This window comes from Coregonus clupeaformis, chromosome 1 (assembly GCF_020615455.1).
Source record: "Coregonus clupeaformis isolate EN_2021a chromosome 1, ASM2061545v1, whole genome shotgun sequence".
Lineage (NCBI taxonomy): Eukaryota > Metazoa > Chordata > Actinopteri > Salmoniformes > Salmonidae > Coregonus > Coregonus clupeaformis.
Genome location: NC_059192.1, coordinates 66,266,028 through 66,274,178, shown reverse-complemented (window position 1 = coordinate 66,274,178; position 8,151 = coordinate 66,266,028). Strand labels below are relative to the sequence as shown.

Sequence of the window (8,151 nt, the reverse complement as noted above, 5' to 3'; positions counted from 1 at the left end):
TCAAAACCTCTCATTGGCAAATACATAGTATTAGCAATCCATGTTTTATATATAGCATTGGTTACAACCCCCCATTTCCCCCGACAAATGAGGTCACCTTTTACATTCTTAGTCCATATATGGGATATAACATTTTGGATTTTTGGCAAGCGCCAAACTAACGGTAATGATGTAGCTGTGAAGTGGTGTTGGTGTGCATTTGCACTATCCATTTTCAATTAGTGTCCTTCATGTCATGTCTGCCAGGATAAAAATTGTGACAGTTACACCCATTTAATGTAATGTAGAAAACACATTTGGTTAGAGATGTCAATCTTCATTCACAAGGAAAAAGTATGGGAATTGTTGCTACAGAACTGAGAATTTCACTCCTCTCCTCTATAGTGGATATGACCAAAAACACTGAAAAAACATTATTTCAATTCTGTATTGACTAAGCAATGAGCATGACTAATTACGGTTTACAATGACATTCCTCAACTAAATGTTAGTAATGTCTTAGGTATGCCACTAATAAATTATATAAACATTGAAATACTATCAATTAAATAGAGCAACCAACATGTTTTAAAAAAGAAAAATACATTTATTTAAGCTCACAGTTACAGGCTATGTTTTATGATTTGGGGGGAAACTGTGACAGTTTTTTTGTGTGACATGACCTGATGTATGGCATGCCCACCCCAAAGACCAGTCCAATGCTGATACCATCTTCTGCCCAGTTTTGTTTTAAATGTCACAAAAAGATGTCCTCAACCAACCGGTTCTCCTGCTTAGTCCAGGAGTTTCCAAGCCTTTGGTCTCAGTGCAAACAAACAAGAGTGAAGGGGCTGAAAATTGAAGAATTTCCACATTACATAAAATAAAATAAGCTATAACGATGCTATAATGAAGGAGAACAGCATTTGCCTTACAGAGCAAAGGAGTTTTCCTTCCAGATCTAAGTGTGGAAAGACATATATTCAGAAATGCACACTGGAACTGGCTTAACCTGAGCTGCATTCAGCAGCACACAACATTGTGGAGTGTTCAGTTAGGAATATATGATGTATCATGTTTTCATGTGTATCTGAGCTATTGCTGTTCAAGCAGGCAGAAATTTGGCCGGTATGCCATAGCATTGCAATAAAGCCGTTCTCACTACACTGGAAGTTAATAGGAATATGACTTTTAGATCGCGAAAACATCTATCATACGTCAGATTTCTATACTTGCCGATTTCATAACGCAGGGGGTTGTCTTCTCTCAAATGAGCCATTGATCATTGTCACGCCCTGACTCTGGGGACTCTTATTTGTTGAGTCAGGGTGTGATTTTATATGTTGTATTTTCGATGTTTTTATCTATTATGTGTATTTCTATGTTGGCCGGTGTGGTTCCCAATCAGAGGCAGCTGTAGCTCATTGTCTCTGATTGGGGATCAAACTTAGGCAGCGTATTGGCACTAGTGGGTTGTGGGATCTTGTTCTGTATAAGGTTTGTTGTGTGTGACCTTAGGACTTCACGTGTCGTTAGTTTATTGTTTTGTCGTGTGTTTATTCGTGTTAGTAAATATGTTTGCTTATCGCGCTGCGCCTTGGTCTGACCCGTCGATGAACGAACGTGACAGAAGATCCCACCAAACGAGGACCAAGCAGCGTGTCCAGGAGCAGACAGCCTGGACATGGGAGGAGATCCTGGAAGGAAAGGGTTCCTGGACATGGGAGGAGATTCAGGCCGGGATGGATCGCCGTCCTTGGGAGGAGACAGAGGAGGCGCGGTAAAGAGAGGAGCAGCGGCAACGCAGAAGGCGCCGGTGTCAGACTCATTCTCAATGTGTTTGAACAGAATGGTGCACGTGACAAGAAGACTGGGGAGCAAGGAAAGGGGGTTCTTATCAAAAAGTAACTGATGTTTGCAAAGCATTCACAGGGATCCAGGAGTGTTCGGTTAAGGTGAAGGTGGTTGGTAGTAACCTGGTTTGGTTACACATACCCCATCCCATCTTAACCCAAAATGATGGTACATATCCTCTACCCTGCCACCTATACCTCCTTGGCTGTTTTTGTAGACAGCCCTCTCCCATCCCCGATCCCTCCATCCTTCCATGCCTCCCTCCATCACTGCACAGTCTGTTCGTTGGCAGTGCTGCCAGAGTCTTGGGGCTTCATGACGTCAGGGAGCTCGGGAGGGCTGGAGAACGCCTCCACCTGCAGCTGCTCAAACATCTCAACTGAAGAGGGGAGAGGAGAAAGAAAGGGGGCTCAATAACACAGCGTAGTGACATTACAGCCTACTGAGGACAACAGACTGAAACGATGGTCAGTAGTATCTGCAAATTCATTCACTAGTCAACTGACTAATCAAACAGTGATAACACACCTGTCTATGGCTAATCTTCGTTTTCAATTGGTTGATAAGATCCCTAACGTCCCCAACTTTCCTGACGAACAGCACAACACAATCCTAGGCCCTCCCCAAACGCACTGCTCTCTGTCACACCCTGGCTCTGGGACTCTATATGTTGAGCCAGGGTGTGTTCATTCTATGTGTTCTGTTTCTATGTTGGGTGTTTCTAGTTCGTCATTTTCTATGTTTGACTGAGTGACTCCCAATCAGAGGCAACGAGTGTCAGCTGTGTGCTGGTTGTCTCTGATTGGGAGCCATATTTAACTGTCTGTGTTTCACTTTGTGTTTGTGGGTTTTTGTTCCTTGTCGGTCTTTGTCACCGTGGACTTCACAAGTCGTTTATTGTTTTGTGTATTGTATAGGTTATCTCTAAAGATAATAAAGATCACCATGTTCGTGCAACACGCTGCGTATTGGTCTACTTCTCGTCAAGACGATCGTGACAGAAAAACCCACCATACCAGGACCAAGCAGCGTGTCCAGGAGCAGGCAGCCTGGTCATGGGAGGAGATATTAGACGGGAAAGGGTCCTGGACCTGGGAGGAGATCCTGGCCGGGATGGATCGCCGGCCATGGAGTGAGACGGTGGAGAGGCGACGGAGAGAGGAGCAGCGGCGTCAGCAGGGTCAACGTCGGACAGGCGAGAGGCAACCCAAAAACATTTTTAGGGGGGGGCACACGGCAGGGACGACGAGGGAGCAGGAGGTAGTGTTGCAGAGGATGGAGCATTTGGAGGCGATAAGGGAAAGGGTGAGAAATGAGGCACGGCGAGAGGAACTCGGTAGGCAGCTGAGGGAGCGGGGGGTTATGACGAAACCCAGTCCCGCTCCTCACACCAAGCAAGTGGTGTGCGTCACCAGTCCGGTCCGGCCCGTTCCTGCTTCCCGCACTAAGTGTAAGGTGCACGCCGCCAGCCCAGCCCGGCATGTTCCTGCCCCTCGCACCAAGCCTACGGTGTGCGTCGCCAGCCCGGCCCGGCCTGTTCCTGCCACTCGCACCAAGCCTACGGTGTGTGTCGCCAGCCCAGCCCGGCCTGTCCCTGCTCCACGCACCAAGCCTACGGTGTGCGTCGCCAGCCCAGTCCGGCCAGTTGCTGCTCCACGCACCAAGCCTACGGTGTGCGTCGCCAGCCCAGCCCGGCCTGTCCCTGCTCCACGCACCAAGCCTACGGTGTGCGTCGCCAGCCCAGCCCGGCCTGTTCCTGCTCCACGCACCAAGCCTACGGTGTGCGTCGCCAGCCCAGTCCGGCCAGTTGCTGCTCCACGCACCAAGCCTACGGTGTGCGTCGCCAGCCCAGTCCGGCCAGTTGCTGCTCCACGCACCAAGCCTACGGTGTGCGTCGCCAGCCCAGCCCGGCCTGTCCCTGCTCCACGCACCAAGTCTACGGTGCGCGTCGCCAGCCCGGTCCGGCCTGTTCCTGCCACTCGCACCAAGTCTACGGTGCGCGTCGCCAGCCCGGCCCGGCCCGTTCCTGCCACTCGCACCAAGCCAGGGGTGCGAGTCGTCAGTCCGGCACAACCCGTGCCTGGGTCATCGGTGCCAATTCAGGTACCGCTCAACTGCTCCACTAAGGAGCTGAAGCCTACCGCTCCTGCTACGTCCAGTCCAGCTCCAGCCAGCGGGGCCAGACCAGACCAGGGGCGCTATGGGGGGTTTGTTGGAGGGTGGTGGGCAAGCCCGGAGCCGGAGCCGCCGCCGAGGAGGAATGCCCACCCAGCCCTCCCCTGTTTTGCTCGTATTTAGGCGCGGTCGCAGTCCGCGCCTTTAGGGGGGGGTACTGTCACACCCTGGCTCTGGGACTCTATATGTTGAGCCAGGGTGTGTTCATTCTATGTGTTCTGTTTCTATGTTGGGTGTTTCTAGTTCGTCATTTTCTATGTTTGACTGAGTGACTCCCAATCAGAGGCAACGAGTGTCAGCTGTGTGCTGGTTGTCTCTGATTGGGAGCCATATTTAACTGTCTGTGTTTCACTTTGTGTTTGTGGGTTTTTGTTCCTTGTCGGTCTTTGTCACCGTGGACTTCACGAGTCGTTTATTGTTTTGTGTATTGTATAGGTTATCTCTAAAGATAATAAAGATCACCATGTTCGTGCAACACGCTGCGTATTGGTCTACTTCTCGTCAAGACGATCGTGACACTCTCATTGAAAACCATAGAGTTGCTGTTTTTTTAACGCATTTTGATCAGAAGCACCCTCAAGTCTGAGAGATAAAACTAGTTAATCCTGTAAGCCTGTACCTTGTTTGATAAGAATATTTAAAAAACCAGAGGAGCCTGAAGCTCTCAAATCTTGCAGAACTAATTAATCAAAATCCAATGGAGGGGGACTACACTGGGACTGGTGACAGTAAAGTAGCTGGAGAAGTAGTTAGTATAAATGGACAAAACACCCATGCGGAAAGCCAGTCCAACAGTGCCTGGGGCCTGATGTCTTGCAGTCTGGTTGGTGAAACTGCAATTGCCAAGAGTTTTACTGTCTTCTAGCAATTGGTCATCCTGGGGGAAGAAAGAGATGATTAAAATTGCTAATGTTACTGAAAGTCATGAGACACTAAATGATGTTGTAAAGTGATGACTATATCTGACACTGTTGGTGGTGCACCCCAATGCATAAAAATAAAAATAAATAATTTACTTGACTATTTAAGCAAAGGCACGCTCACATTTGATAAAAGTTAGAGAAGTTAACTTTCTGGTGAGATGGAGATCCGAGGGGCAAAGTTTGAAATATAACTGACCTATCCCTCTTGAAAAATCATATGTGGAAAAAAAATATGTGGACACCCCATCAAAATCAAATCAAATCAAGTGTTATTTGTCATATGCACCGAATACAACAGGTGTAGACCTTACAGTGAAATGCTTACTTACAAGCCCTTACCCAACAATGCAGTTTTAAGAAAGAATACCAAAAGAAAATAAAAAAAAATACAATATAAAATAATACGAAATAAAAGTAACAAATAATGAAAGAGCAGCAGTAAAAATAACAATAGCAAGGCTATATACAGGGGGTACCAGTACCGAGTCAAATTATGTGGATATATTGAAGCTACATCTCAAGACATCAGTCAGGAAGTTAAAGCTTGTTTGCAAATGGTTCTTCCAAATGGACAATGACCCCAAGCATACTTCCAAAGTTGTGGCAAAATGGCTTAAGGACAACAAAGTCAAGGTATTGGAGTGGCCATCACAAAGCCCTGACCTCAATCCTATAGAAAATGTGTGGGCAGAACTGAAAAAGTGTGTGCGAGCAAGGAGGCCTACAAACCTGACTCAGTTACACCAGCTCTGTCAGGAGGAATGGGCCGAAATTCACCCAACTTATTATGGGAAGCTTGTGGAAGGCTACCCGAAACGTTTGACCCAAGTTAAACAATTTAAAGGCAATGCTACCAAATACTAATTGAGTGTATGTACATTTCTGACCCGCTGGGAATGTAATGAAATACATAAATGCTGAAATAAATCATTCTCTCTACTATTATTCTGACATTTCACATTCTTAAAATAAAGTGGTGATCCTAACTGACCTAAGACAGGGAATTTTTACTAGGATTAAATGTCAGGAATTGTGAAAAACTGAGTTTAAATGTATTTGGCTACGGTGTATGTAAACTTCCGACAACTGTAGGTAGAGTTATTAAAGTGACTATGCATAGATAATAAACAGAGAGTAGCAGCAGCATAAAAGAGGGGTGGGGGGGCAATGCAAATAGTCTGGGTAGCCATTTGATTAGATGTTCAGGAGTCTTATGGCTTAGGGATAGAAGCTGTTAAGAAGCCTCTTGGACCTAGACTTGGCGCTCCGGTATCACTTGCCGTGCGGTAGCAGAGAGAACAGTCTATGACTAGGGTGGCTGGAGTCTTTGACAATTTTTAGGGCCTTCCTCTGAAACCGCCTGGTATAGAGGTCCTGGATGGCAGGAAGCTTGGCCCCAGTGATGTACTTGGTCGTACGCACTACCCTCTGTAGTGCCTTGCGGTCGGAGGCCGAACAGTTGCCATACCAGGCAGTGATGCAACCAGTCAGGATGCTCTCTATGGTGCAGCTGTATAACTTTTGAGGATCTGAGGACCCATGCCAAATCTTTTCAGTCTCCTTAGGGGGAATAGGTTTTGTCGTGCCCTCTTCACGACTGTCTTGGTGTGCTTGGACCATGTTAGTTTGTTGTTGATGTGGACACCAAGGAACTTGAATCTCTCAACCTGCTCCACTACAGCCCCGTCGATGAGAATGGGGGCGTGCTCAGTCCTCTTCTTTTTCCTGTAGTCCACAATCATCTCCTTGAGTGGATTCGGCTATTTCAGCCACACACGTTGCTGACAGGTGTATAAAATCGAGCACACAGCCATGCAATCTCCTTAGACAAACATTTGCAGTAGAATGGCCCATACTGAAGAGCTCAGTGACTTTCAACGTGGCACCGTCATAGGATGCCAACAAGTCAGTTCGTCAAATTTCTGCCCTGCTAGAGCTGCCCCGGTCAAATGTAAGGGCTGTTATTGTGAAGTGGAAACGTCTAGGAGCAACAACGGCTCAGCCGCAAAGTGGTAGGCCACACAAGCTCACAGAACGGGACCGCAGAGTGCTGAAGCGTGTAGCGCATTAAAATCGTTTGTCCTTGGTTGCAACACTCACTACCGAGTTCCAAACTGGCTCTGGAAGCAACATCAGTACAATAATTGTTTGTCGGGAGCTTCATGAAATGGGTTTCCATGGCCGAGCAGCCACACACAAGCCTAAGATCTCCATGAGCAATTCCAGATCAGAGGCAATTGACAATTTTCCTGTTCTGCTAGCCATTCAAAATGTAATGAGTACTTTTGGGTGTCAGGGAAAATGTATGGTGTAAAAAGTACATCATTTTCTTTAGGAATGTAGTGAAGTAAAAGTAAAAGTAGTCAAAAATATAAATAGTAAAGTAAAGTTCAGATACCCAAAAAAACTACTTAAGTAGTACTTTAAAGTATTTTTACTTAAGTACTTTACACCATTGCCTGCACAGAGCCCTGACTTCAACACCACTGAACACCTTTGGGAGGAATTGTAATGCCGACTGCGAGCCAGGCCTAATTGCCCAACCTCACTCATGCTCTTGTGGCTGAATGGAAGCAAGTCCCTAAAGCAATGTTCCAACATCTAGTGTAAAGCCTTCCCAGAAGAGTGGAGGCTGTTATAGCAGCAAAGGGGGGACTAACTCCATATTAATGCCCATGATTTCGGAATGAGATGTTCGACGAGCAGGTGTAGTGTATTAACAATCACATAACTCCACCTCAACCCAACTCGCTACTAAGGTAGAACCTGTGATACCTTGAAGACCCTCTGTTACTCAGGCTCTCTCTTGAGAATTCCCTCGACAATGTGCTTCAGCTCGTAGACGGTGGTGGACTCTTTGGCGTCTGTGAAAATGGTGGTCTTCTGACACCGGATCATAAGGAACACATCCTGAGAGAGAGGAGAGAATAGGGGTGTATTCATTACGTCTTGCAACGCAAACCGTTTACCGTTTAAGAGCCAAACAGAAGCAAACAGAGCAAATGGAACGAAACTGGGAGGAACATGGGACCAACACTTTACATGTTGCATTTATATTTTTGTTCAGTGTAATATCAAAAAAGTACAGAAGTTTCGGTATACCGTGCAACACTAATCTAGACTAGAGCCTCCATAGCTTCTGTGCAGCAGCCTGAACGTTTTACATAGAAAAATGGTGCTGGAGGAGATGGCTGCCTTTTTACGGCCCCCTAACCAACTG

At 46.7% G+C, this 8,151-nt stretch overlaps 1 pseudogene; it reads right to left on the bottom strand.

Annotated features, from left to right (window-relative positions):
- Positions 1-2,099: 2,099 nt before the first annotated feature.
- LOC121583452 lies at positions 2,100-7,835 on the bottom strand (annotated as a pseudogene).
- Between the last annotated feature and the right edge of the window lie 316 nt (positions 7,836-8,151).